This window comes from Aedes albopictus, chromosome 2 (genome assembly GCF_035046485.1).
Source record: "Aedes albopictus strain Foshan chromosome 2, AalbF5, whole genome shotgun sequence".
Taxonomy (NCBI): domain Eukaryota; kingdom Metazoa; phylum Arthropoda; class Insecta; order Diptera; family Culicidae; genus Aedes; species Aedes albopictus.
In genome coordinates, this window is record NC_085137.1 from 369,048,156 (window position 1) to 369,061,990 (window position 13,835).

The following is a 13,835-nucleotide window of genomic DNA, read 5'->3' on the forward strand; positions in this document are numbered from 1 at the left end:
TTTTGGTCATAGTTAGAAATTTAATTTCAGAAAATCGCCGTGACTTCATTTTTCAACCGATATTTACAAAATTTGGAATGAAGACCGCGCTACATCCCTAGTTGCATGGAAAAATATCAAAATGGTTTTTTGGTTCTTGGGGTTTGAGTTATTGAAGGGGGGTCAAATAGGGTCAAAAATGGACCAACTTCCTTTTAATCACTGATTATTTGTGAGAAACACATGGAAAAAGATTGCAAATGTGTTCAATTATCGTTTTATTATTGCAAATGCATTGTTTGAGTAAATTGGGATTACCTGGTTCTGGTTTCGGATGTTCTGGGTCACGTTTGGGGTGCCTTCAGGAGACACATTTCGCAAGTTCCTGACACCTGACATTTTGCATAGCATAATTCTAAAAAACACATTTGTCATGTCCTATTCTACATAGTGTCGCAAATCAAGTATTTGGGAGGAATATTCAGAAATTTTTGGACATATTGACCACCATCCAGGATGTTTCGGGAACCTGGCGCTACCCGGAAATAGTGGCCTTTTCCCGAACAATTACGAAACCTGGCTTGCGACACATCCAACATCATGATTTTGCAAATCAAGAGTGTTGGAGGTGAATTCGGAGGTTTTTGGACAATGTGACCATCAGAGGGAACACCGTCAAGCTCGGTATGGAGGGTTTCCGCGATGGTCAATCGGAGACAGCTGCCTGAATTCCAGGGGTTTTGTACCTTTCGTCGCCTGGAATCACTTATTATAACCATAATAAATATGAATATGGTATGGAATTCGGAAATTCCCATAAAAAGTCCAAGTATTTTATTTAAATTTGATCGGAAAACTTATTTGTGAATTCTTTTAGAAGTTTATTCAAAATTCTCGAAATCATTTTTGGTTTTTATTTTATGTTATTTCAACTTAAAGCTAATTCTACGCATAAATATTTTTTTGGGAAATTTATTTGGCAATTTTTATAGAAATTCCAGCGGTAGTATTTGGAGGAATTATTCGTAGTTCCTTTATAAGTTTCTTCGGGAAATAATATAATTATTTCAACAGCAATTTCTGAAATTCCAAACAAATATTGTCGTAAATCGTTTTAAAGTTATTTTGCCAAATTCATCAATAATTCTTTTGGCAATTTATTTGGGAATTCATTAAGCAGTTCTTCCGCGAATTTATTCAATATTTTCAGAATTTTCCAGACATTATTTTAAACTTTCCTGCGACAACGTTTTCGGCAATAATTATAAAATCCTTTCAGAAGTACCTACGTTTGAAAATTTCTTTAAAAACTCTTCCGAAAAATAATTTGAAATTTATTTTAGGCAATTTTTAGAAATTCCTTCATATTTTTTTTGAGGGATTTCTCCAGCAATTACTTTGCAAATTCATCTTACATTATGTTGAGGGATTCTTTCGGCATAATTCGGGAAAATATTCGTATATTATTTTGAACGTTTCTTCGGCAACTAATGAGAAAAAATTCGGAATTTATGAGAAAAAAAAATCGTTGATTCTTGTGAAGATTCGCATTCTTTTCTGCAAGGATTCCTCCAGGAATTCCTCCAGAGATTCCTCCAGGAATTCCTCAATAAAAAACTTCAGGGATTCTTCCAAGAAATCATCCAAGCATTCCTCCAGGAATTCCTCCAGCGATTCCTCGAGGGATTCCTCCAGGAATTCCTCCGAAGATCCCTCCAAAAATTTCTCCAGAGATTCCTCTAGGAATTTCTCCAGGGATTCCTCCAGGAATTTCTCCACAGATTCCTCCAAGAATACCCCCAAGGATTCCTCCTGGGAAACTGCCAGAAAATCGTCCAAGCATTCCTCCAGCGATTCCTCAAGAGATTCCTCCAGGAATTTCTCCGGCGATTCCTCCAGAAATTTCTACAGGAATTCCTCCAAAAATACTTCCAAGTATTCCTCCAGAGATTCCTTTAGGAATTCGTCCAGGGATTCCTCCAGGAATTTCCGCAGGGATTCCTCAAGAAACTTCTCCAGGAATTTATCCAGGGATTCTTTAAGGAATTAAAATTCCTCCAGGGCTACCTCCAGGGATTCCTCCAGGGAATCATCCAGAAATTCCTCCAGGGATTCTTCCAGGAATTTCTCTAGGGATTCCTCCAGGAATTCCACCAGGCATTCCTCCTGGCATTCCCCCAGGAATTCTTCCAGGGTTTCAGGAATTTCTCAAGGAATTGTCCCAGTAATTCCTCCAAGGATTCCTCAAGGAACTCCACCAGCGATTCCACCAGGAATACCTCCAGGGTTCCTCCAGGAATGTCTTCAGGAATTTCTCCAGAGTTCCTTCAAGAATTTCTCCAAGGATTCTTCCAGGAATTTCTCCAGACATTCCTCCAGGAATATCTCTAGGGATTTCTCCACGGATTCCTCCAGGAATACCTCAAGGGGTTCCTGAAGGAATTCCTCCAGGCTATCCTCCAGAAATACCTTCAGGGATTCCTCCTGGGATTCTTCCAGGAATTCCCCCAGGCATTCCTCCAGGATTTCATACAGAGATTCCGGAAGAAATGTCTTCAAAGATTCCTCCAAGAGTTTCGTCAGGGATTTCTCCAAGAATTTCTCAATGGTTCCCTCAGCAATTTCTCCAGGGATTCCTCAAAAAATTCATGCAAGGATTCCTCCAGAAACTCCTTCAGGGATTCCTCAAGGAGTTCCCCCAGGGCTTTCTCTAGGGATTCCTCTAAGGATTCATCCAGGAATTCCTCCAAAAATAACCTCCAGGGATTTCTCCTGGGCTTCCTCCAGGGATTCCCCCAGGAATTCCTCCAGAAATTCTTCAAAAAATACCTCCAGGGATTCCTCCTGGGCTTCCTCCAGGGATTCCTGCAAGGATTCCTCTAAAAAATACCTGCAGGGATTCCTCCAGGAATTCCTCAGGAAATTCCCAAATGGAGGAGAACGTGCCTCTGGAGCCGACCTACTGATACCTGAAGGATTCCTCCAGGAATACCTCCAAGAATTCCACCAGGAATTTCCCCAGGGATTCCTCCAGGAGTTTCTCCAGGGATTCCTTAAGGAATTCCTCCAGGGCGCCTCCAGGAATTTCGCCAAGGGCTCCTCCAGGGGATCCTCCAGAAATACCTCCAGGAATTGCTCCAGGGATTCCTCCAAGTATACCTTAAGAAATTCCACCAGGAATTTCTCCAGGGATTCTTTAAATAATTTTTCCAGGATTCCTCCAGGAATTTCGTCACGGATTCCTCCAGGATTTCCTCCAGGGATTTCTCTAGGGAATCTTCCAGAAATTCTTCCATTAATTCCTACAGGGATTCCTCAAGGAATTTCTCCAGGGATTGCTCCAGGAATTCCTCCAAGGACTCCAAGAACTCCAAGGACTCCTTAAGGAATTCATCCAGGAATTCCCCCAAAGTTTCCTTAAGCAATTCCTCCCGGGATTCCTCCAGGAATACATCCATCAATTCCTCCAGGATTTTCTCCAGGGATTCCTTAACGAATTTCTCAATGGTTTTTTTTTTTCAAGTATTCCTCCAAGGATTTTTTTTTCATGAATTTCTCCAGGGATACCTCCAGGAATTCCTCCAGGGCTTCCTCCAGGGTTTCCTCCAAGAAATCCTGCACGAATTCTTTCAAAAAAATCGGAGATCGACCAGCCAAGGGCTGAAAATTTCCTTAATAAAGCTCCTCCTCTTCTTGGCGTAAAGTCCCAACTGGGACAAAGCCTGCTACTCAGCTTAGTGTTCTATGAGAACTTCGAGGAGGACGAGGAACTGAAATGAGCGGCGGACTTCACTGGCTTCACCCTAGGGTCACGACTGGAACCAGGAGACGAACTAACACACTGCAAAACTCTGGCATAGTTCTGCAGGTAGTTTACCATTGACATATACGTAGGCATATCATCATCGTCTGAATCGTCACCTGCCGCACCACCAAGAACATTGGCAACATTGCCACTGTCCAGCCGGGCACAGTAGCTCTCCCACTCCTTCAGCGTGTGCGGATCCAAACGAGTAGACAGCTGGTAGACCAAAAGCGAATCCCAGGAACTGGTGTCTTCTCCAAGTCGCCTCAGGACAGAAATCTGCTGCTCAAACCTTTCCATCAAGTTGAGTAGCTCGTCAGCCGATTCCTTCTTAATACTGGGTACCTCAAACAACGACTTGATGTGGCACCGTATGAGCTGCCGCTTGTTTTCATAACGTAGTTTCAGCGCTCTCCAGGCGTCGCGGTATCCGTCCTCGCTAATTGAAAAAGACTCAATGATCTTGGCAGCATCGCCCTGTACTAGCCCCTTAAGATATTGAAACTTTTCGACATTACTGATTTCGACACGACTTCCAATTGCAGAATCAAATGCGTCACGAAAAACGCACCAATCGGCGAGTCTTCCACTGAAGCGGGGAAGATTGATTTCTGGAAATCGAATGTGACTGGTGTGTGTGACGGGTTGCGCGGGAGGAACATCTGGTTGAGCCTTTTGATTGAGACGTTTCGATAGGCATGCACGCAACATGTAGTACTTCATGTCGAAATTCATGCGGTCTTCTTTGTAGTCTTCACCGCGCGATGCCTCAAGAACACATACAGTATTACGATACTCCTTAGCTATCTCTTCAAGCCTGTCTAGCCAAGCTCCTAGCAATTCCTGTTGCCCTGTTTTATCCTCCTTTGCAAAGGTAATTAGCAATTCAAGTGACTCCAAGGGCGTAGCCAGCTTTTCGGCCAGGGGGGGGCGAGCACCCTTACACTGAAAACCACTTTGCAGTAACCAGGAGTTCAAATACTTCATCATTTAAAAAAAAATAAAAGTGAAGTATGAAATATGGGTGATTAACAGGAATGGTTCAATGGAAGAATCATATATGATTATAATCCTGAGGAATTCCTCAAGATATTGCTTCAGGAATTTCTTAACAAATGCCATCATGAATTTGAATTTATCCAGCAGTTTCTCCAGAAATTTCTTTAATATTTTTCCAGGTTTTTTTTAATGTAGATATTCCAGTAGAAATTACCTTCGGAAAACTTGCAGTAATTCCATTGGGAATACCTTCAGAAATTTCAATAAATCCTCCAAAAGTTTTATTACGCATTTCACCATGCATTCTTTTGAGAATTTCCGCAGTAATTCTTTACAAATATCATTCTTAATTCCACCAGAAATCCGTTTGAGAAGCTCCAGAAAATACTTTAAGAACTTCTCCGGGAATTCTGTCAAAAATTCCAATCAAACTACACAGATCGAAAAAAGAGTGTAAAATTCTGTGACATATGATGCACATAATTGGAGCGTGGGATATCATAGAAGTTTACATGACATATCATGTAAAGTTCATGAAATATCATGTAATCTTCCATTATATGTCATGTAATTCAGCATGACTCTGAGAGTTTACATGACATATAACACAAATTTACATGATATATCATGTAAACCATCATAACATTAAGTTTACATGAGTAAAATGAAGTTTACATGACGTGTAAATCTCATTATTTTTATCTGTGTAAGATTCATTTCCTTGAGGAATACCCTAAGAAATTTTTGGAGAAATTTCTTCGAAAAATTCTTTGATGAATTCCTTCGGAATTACCGGAAAAAAAATCTTTGAAAATTTCTAAAGGAATTCCTTCGGAAATTCCTGGTGGAATATCTTTGGAAATTGCTAGAGGAATGCATTCGAAAATTTTTAAAGGAATCAATTAAAAAATAATTTCAGGAATTTATTTTGAAAATCCATAAGGAATTCCACCGAAAATTCCTTGACAAATTCTTCAGAAATTTCTTGAGGAATTCCTTCATTTCTAAAGCACCTTGAGATATACCATAAGACATTCCATCGAGAGTTCTTCTACGATTTCCTTTAGAAGATTCTTCGGGAATTCCTTGAGGAATTTCTTTGAAATAGATTTAGAATATTCCTTGAGGAACTCCTTCGGAGTTTTCGCGAGGAATTCTTCCGAAAGTTCCTTGAGAAATACCTTCAAAAATTCTTGGAGGTATTCATCCGGAAATTTCTGTGAGAATTCCTTCCCAAACTCCTGAAGCAATTTTTTCGAAAATATCGAAAAAAAAATCCACTAAAAGTCTCATGAGATATCCCTTCTGAAATTCAATAAGGAATTTCTTTAAAAATCATTCAAAACTTCCTTGAAAAAATATTTCGGAAATTCCTGAAGAAATGCTTTTTGTGATTTTTTTTATTTCCTAGAGGAACTCATTCGGAAATTCTTTGAAGAATTCCTTTAAAAATGCCTTGATAAGGAAAATTCGTAAATTGTTAAAAGAGTTCGTTTGGAAATTTTTTTGACATATGTCTAAAATGTCTTATGGAATACCTTCGAAAATTCCTCAAGAAATTCCTTCAAAAATGTATTGCGGAACTCCTACGAAAACTTGACAAACTTCTTCAAACATTCCTTCAAAAAAACGTTTGGGGATTATGTGAGAAATTCCTAAGGAAATTTTTTGAGGACAACCGTCAAAAATTTTTGGAGGAATTCATTCGGAAATTTTTGGAGGTATTTCAAGGCAAATCCATAAAAAATTTCTTTGGAAATTCCGGAAGGGATTTCTTTGGAAATTCGAAGAGGAATTGCTTTGGGAATTCAGGGGAAAATCCTTTGAAAATCCCAGGAGAAATTCCTTTGAAAATTCCTGGAGGAATTCCTACGGAAATTCCTGGACAAACTCCTCCGGAAACTCATGGAGGAATTCTTCGGGAAAATCCTGGAGGAATTCCCTCGGAAATTCTTTAAGGAAGACCTTCGAGATTTCGTGGAGGATTTCCTTCGAAAATTCCTGGAGTAATTCCTTCGGAAATACCTGGAGAAATTCCTTTCTGAAATTTCTGGAGGAATTCTTTCGGAAATTCATTAAGGAATTCCTTCAGAAAATCGTTGAGCGATTTCGCAAAAGTCCTGGAGGAATTCCTTCTGAAATTTATGGAGGAACTCCTTCGGATATTCGTGAAGGAATTCCTGGAGAAATTCTTTCGGAAATTCGTGGTGGAATTCCTTCGGACATTCATGAAAGAATTCCGGCTGGAAATCCTTTGAAAATTTCAGGTGAAATTCCTTTGAAAATCCCTGGAGGAATTCCACCGGAAATTACTGCAGGAATTCCCTAGGAAATTCCAGGAGGAATTCCTTCTGAAATTGCTGGATGATTTCCTTCGGAAATTCCTGAAGGAATTCCTTCGGAAATTTATAAAGGAATTCTTTCGGAAATTCCAGGAGGAATGCCTTCCGAAATTGCAGAAGGAATTTCTTTGAAAATTCCTGGAGGATCTTCTTCGGAAATTCCTAGAGGATTTCCTCCGGAAATTTCTGAAGAAATTCATCCGGAAATTCATGGAGGAATTTCTCAGGGAATTCCTTTGAAAATTCGTGGAGGAATTTCTTCAGAAATTCGTGAATGAATTCTTTCGGAAAATTTCTGGAGCAATTCATTCGGAAATTCATGGAGGAACTCCTTCGGAAAATGCTTTAGGATTTCCTTCGCAAAATTCCTGGAGGAATTCCTTCTGAAATTCATGGAGGAATTCCTTCGGTATTTTCTGGAGGAATTCCTCCGGAAATTCCTCGAGGAATTTCTTCGGAAATTCGTGGAGGGATTCCGTCGGAAAATTTCTGGAGGAATTCCTTTGGAAATTCATGTAGGAATTCCTTCGGAAAATTCTTTAGAAATTCCTTCGCAAAATTCCTGGAGGAATTCATACGGAAATTCATGGAGGAATTCCTTCGGACATTCATTGAGGAATTCCTTCGGACATTCATGGAGGAATTCCTTCGGAAATTCCAGGAGGACATCCTTTAAAAATTCCAGGAGGAATTCCTTTGGAAATTCCTAGAAGAATTTCTTCGGATATTCTTGGAGGAATTCCTCCGGAAATTTTTCGAGGAATTTCTTCGGAAATTCGTAGAGGAAATCTGTCGGAAAATTTCTGGAGGAATTCCTTCGGAAATTCATGTAGGCATTCTTTCGGAAAATCCTTTAGAAATTCCTTGGCAAAATTCCTGGAGGAACTTTAGGCAATTCATGGAGGAATTCCTTCGAAAATTCATGGAGGGATTTCTTCGGACATTCATGACGGAATTCCTTCGGAAATTCCAGGAGGAAATCCTTTGAAAATTCCAAGAGGATTCCCTTGAAAATTAATGGAAGAATTCCTTCGAAAATTCCTGGAGGAATTCCTCCGGAAATTCCTAGAGTAATTCCTCCAGAAATTTGAGTGAGGATTTTTTCCGAAATTTCCTGGAGGAATTTCTCCGGAAGTTCCTGCAGGATTTCCCTCGGAAATTTCTGGGGGAATTGCCACGGACATTCCTGGAGGAATTCTCTCGGAAATACATTGAGGAATTCATTTGGAAAATCCTGAAGGAATTCCTTCGCAAAATTCCTGGTGGAATTACATCGGAAATTCATGGAGGAATTCCTTTGGAAATTTCGAAAGGAATTTATTCAAGAATTTCCGACAGAATTTCTCCTGGAATTTCTGAAGGAATTCTTCCTGGAATTTAAAAAAAAAATCCTTCAGGAATTCCCAAAAGAGTTTTTCCAGGGATTTCCGAAGGAATTTCCAAAGGAATTCCTCCAGGAATTTCCAATGGAATTCCTCCGCGAATTTTTAAAGAAATTCATCCAAAAATTTCCGAAGGAATTCCTCCAGGAATTTCCGAAATAATTGTTCCACGAATTTCAGAAGGAATGCATCCAAGAGATTCCGGAGGGATTTCTCCAGGAATTTCCGAAGAAATTCCGCTAAGAATTTCCGAAAGAATTCCTGCAGGAATTTCCAAAGGAGTTCCTCCATGAATCTTCAAACGAATTCGTCCAGCAATTTCCGAATTCGTCCCGGAATTTCCGAAAGAAATCCTCCAGGAATTTTTGAAGAAATTCTTAACGGAATTTGTAAAGGAATTCCTCCATGAATTTTCGAGGGAATTCCTCTTGGAATTTCCAAAAATAAAATCCAAAAAGACTTTCCGAAAAAAAATCTCCAGGAATTTCCGAAGGAATACCTCCAGGAATTTCTGAAGGAATTCCTCCAGGAAATTCCGAAAGAATACCTCCAGGAATTTCCGAAGGAATTCTTCCAGTAATTTCCGAAGAAATTATTCCAGGAATCATAAAAAGCATTCCTCTAAGAAGTTTAGAATGATTTTTTTCCAGGAATGTCCTAAGCAATTCATCCAAGGATTTTCTCAGGAATTTCTCAATAGATTTCTGAAAGAATGCCTCCAGAAATTTCCGGAGGTATTCATCCAAGATTTTTCGAGGGTTCTCTCCAAGGAATTCCTTCAGGAATTTCCGAACGAATTCCTCCAGGAATTTCCGAAGGAATTCTTCCAGGTATTTGCGAAGGGATTCCTCCAAGAAGTTTGGAAGGAATTCCTTCTGGATTTTTTCAAGGAATTCCTCCAGGATTTTTTGAAGGAATTGCTTCAGGAATTTCCGAAGCAATTCCTCCCGGAATTTCCGAAATAATTCCTCCAGGAATTCCTAAAGAAATTCCTTCTGGCATTTCCGAATGAATTCCTCCAGGAATCTCCAAAAGAATTCGTCCAGCAATTTCCGAAGGAATTTCTCCCGGAATTTCTGAAAAAATTCCTCCAGAAATTTCCGAAAGTATTCATCCAAGATTTTTCTAAGGACCTCGCCAAGGAATTTTCGATGGAATTCCTCCAGTAATTTCCGAAAGAAGTCCTTCAGGAATTTCTGATGGAATTTTTCCAGAAATTTCCGAAGGATTTCTTCTAGGATTTTGCGAAGGGATTCCTCCAAGAATTTTGGAAGGAATTCCTCCAGGAATTTCCAATGGAATTCGTCCAGCAATTTCCCATGGAATTCCTTCAGGAATTTCCGAAAGTATTCCTCCAGGAATTTTTAAAGGAATTTCTCCTGGAATTTCCGAATGAATTCCTCCGGGAAGCTCCAAAGAAATTCGTCCAGCAATTTCCGAAGGAATTCCTTCAGTAATTGCCGAAGAAATTATTGCAGGAATTTCCGAAGGAATTACTCCTGGAATTTCCAATGAAATTCGTCCAGCAATTTCCGAAGGAATTCCTCCCGGAATTCCCGAAAGAATTCCTCCAGGAATTCCTAAAGGAATTCCTCCTGGAATTCCAAAGGAATTCGTCCAGCAATTTCTGAAGGAATCCTCCCGAAATTTCTAAAAGAATTCCTCCAGAAATTTCCGAAGGAATTCCTCCTGGAATTTCCGAAGGAAATCCTCCTGGAATTTCCGAAGGAATTCCTCCAGGAATTTCCGAAGGAATCCTTCAGGACATTCCGAAGGAATTTCTCCAGGAATTTCCAAAAGCATTCCTCCAGGAAGTTTGGAATTATTTTGTCCAGGAATTTCGTAAGGAATTCACTTAAGGATTTCCTCACGAATTTCTCTATGGATTTCTGAAAGAATTCCTCCAGGAATCTCCGAAGGTATTCATCCAAGATTTTTCCAAGGAACTGCCAAAGGAATTTCCGAAGGAATTGCTCCAGGAATTTACGAAGGAATCCTTCAGGAATTTCCGAAGAATTTCCGAAGGAATTCCTGCATACATTAAAAAAATACGAGGATGCAGGAGAATTTTATTTTTACTAGTCAAAAACAGCTCGGATCATCAAAGTTTTTCGGTTAAGTTAAAATATAGTTGCTCGGTCAGGGGGGGGCCACGGCCCCCCCTGCCCCCCTCTGGCTTCGCCCTTGAGTGACTCCCACAAGTGATCTCTAGCCTTCCTCAGGACCAAGGATCGGTATATTCGCCTCACTCCATTCATATTCACTCCTCTTTGCTGAAGCGAATCGAGAAAGATGCAGCAAACGGATCGTCATGATCAAACACGCAACCCCATCACCAGTGGGAAGCGATAAGCCAGCTGCTTGACATGAATATTCGTTGCCATTCGTCGCAGTTTGGATCGCAAGCGAATGAATGAATGGCGCATGGTGAAGAATGCTGGTGAGCGATCGAAGCGGCTATTATCATAAGTAAAAGAGAACTTCTGCATGTAATGCATACAGGGGATACTCAAAATAACTGGGACAGATAAAATTTTCACTTATCAAAAAATGTTCAACTCGCTGTAACTTTTCGAAAAGGGCATCAAATATTCTCAAATTTTCACTGTAAGTTCAGCAACTAGTTGTGTATCAGTGGTCAAAATTTGGAAAAGATCGGGACATTCTACACGAAGTTATAAAGGTTCTAGGAAAAGGTATAATTATCCAATAGCCAACTTTGAGCTGTTATATCTCAGGATTCAATGAACCGAATGCAATGAAATTTTGATCATTTATGACTAATATAATGAGCTATTAAAAACTTTTGACTAAACTTAAAATTCTTTACACGAAAGAAAATTATTACGATTAGATTATTTTACTAATATAACACCAATTTATTCAAAACTTCTTCATCGTTTCAAAATTCGAGATAGTAATTATAGTTCATTTAAATTCCCTCTAATTGAATTGAACATACTTATGTTTCAAAGGAAAGCAACCAAATAGCCGGCATTAAATTAAAAAAAAGTAATGAGATGCAAATGAAAAATAGATACATTTACTGAAAAGACATGGAATAAATGAAATCGCTATAACTTTTTTTCTTATTAATATTTTTAAATTAAGTCAACTATTTTTCAAAGTTCATTAATTAGTCATGAATGATCAAAATTTCATTTCACTCGGTTCATTCAATCCGGAGATATAACAGCTCAAAGTTGGCTATCGGATAATTATACCTTTTTCTAGAACCTTTATAACTTCGTGTAGAATGTCCCGATCTTTTCCAAATTTTGACCACTGATACACAACTAGTTGCTGAACTTACAGTGAAAATTTGAGAATATTTGATGCCCTTTTCAAAAATTGACAGCGAATTGAACATTTTTTGAAAAGTGAAAATGTTACCTGTCCCAGTTATTTTGAGTATCCCCTGTACATTTTTACTGTATTGTTGTTGAAATGCTAGATTAGCAAAGAAAATAATTCGAAAACATCAAATATTCGTATGCACAATATCAATCGCATCACTCACGAATCGCATTCGATTGCGATGCGAATGTTGACGAATGAGTAATTTCCAAGTGTGGCAGGTGGCTTCCCACCGTTCACCGGAGTTTGCTGTCGTCGCTGAAAAGCATACACGCGAACTAAAGCGACAACCGTTCGCTGCTGACTGTCTTCGAATGTGGAAGAAGATAAAAAGTGGAAATCAGGAACCCTGCTCAGGACATCTGCTTGCTTATCAACCTCAACCTTAATCATTGTCTTTACGGTGGCTCAACGCGATAGTCGAAACGAAACGAATTTCTTTCCGTGCCAGCAATAGGCTCGACCAACCGAACCGACTAAACGAGACGACGAACAGTCGTACCTCACCGACGCCGACGGCAACGGCACGGGTTAACGAACCACGACGCGAGTCGTGTGCAATGATAAAGAAGCAGCGTAGGTACTCACTCAATGACGGCAGCAGCAGTCGATCCCTGTTGTGGCTGGCTGGCAGAGAATCCTCGGGAATAGCGTGGAAAATGAAACGCGAGCAAACGAACGGCAGTTCGCTCTTTGCTCTGCTCTCGCCGACGCACACAGCAGCGGCGCAGGTAGCATACACGCAAATAACTTTCGGGCTGCGTGGGGAATACACACCAACAACTGAACGGCGCACTATTCTCTTCTCACTTGGATGGCCTGTACCACTCAGCCGCAGTGGTCGGGGTAGCCACCACTAAAGACACTCACAAGTGCCGTATCTTCTCTGCTTTCTTTCCCCACAATACACTGGCACTGTACTTCGTGATCCAAGTTGGATCTCCTTCACTCACACACTCTGAAACCTGGCTGAATCTCGTGGAAATTTCTCGGCACAAGATGGCCGCCCTTGAACTTTTCTTTTCTTTCGGTGGCGCTTCGAGAAATTTCACTGCGCAATTTCGGATATCGACCGAATTTCGTCGATTTTTAGCCACTTTCGCACTTTTTTCACCGTTTCTCGCACACTTTTGTGTGGAGGATTCAATTTCACTACACCTTGTTGGTGTCAGCCAATCCTTGGCGTAATTTCACAGTAACACGAGTCGGACGGATTTGCACTTTTGCATACCGGGAAAATGACCAAACCGAAAATCCGAGCCGAAGGACCATGTAAAATCCAGAATTTTTTCCGGTTCCGGTCACAGCTCACAACCGACCAAATCTCGGGAACCGGCCTTCGAGGGTTTCGCAGCGGACTTCGAATATGGCGGACTTCCAACTCGCGGGGAATTATTCGGACGGGGAGAAATAACGAAAGAACGCGCCCGAACAGCTTTACTGTTTGCAATAGACTCATTTTATTTCTGTTCTGACTGGGTTACACTGGTTGTCTATAGTTGTGGTAGTGTAAGTTTACTTGGAAAGGAAAACAAGTTACATCTAGTTCATTAGGGTAATTCAAAGTAGTTAACGTATTAGGGTAGGTCAATTTTTTCTAAGTTAGCGAAAGTTTTTTCTCTTTTGGCCAGTTAACAGAAATCGTTTCAGTTTTCAGTTTTTTTTAATATTATGAGGAGAGCGAACATTTTTACATGTTTGATGAGCGCAATTTTCAAATTATCTATTTAATATGACAGCAACATTTTTCCAACTAAGTACGCGACTCTTTTATTATAAAGAGCGACGAAGTTTCATATGGCTATCCGATGAGTGAAGTTTTATGAATATAAGATCGCCGCCTCGATCGCCGCTTCTATTTTGGGGAGCCGACAAATTAATGTTCTGTTTTTAATGTATGAAGAGCGCAATGGTCTCATCTAACATTCAAACTCGTTTATTTTGTTTAAGTACTTCAAAATTGTCTCAATG

General features: G+C 40.0%; 1 protein-coding gene across 1 annotated transcript in view; it reads left to right on the forward strand.

The window, feature by feature from the left end:
* The window catches only part of LOC109430547 (uncharacterized), a 776,197-nt gene that overhangs the window by 355,097 nt on the left and 407,265 nt on the right, over nt 1-13,835 (forward strand). The window lies entirely within an intron of this gene.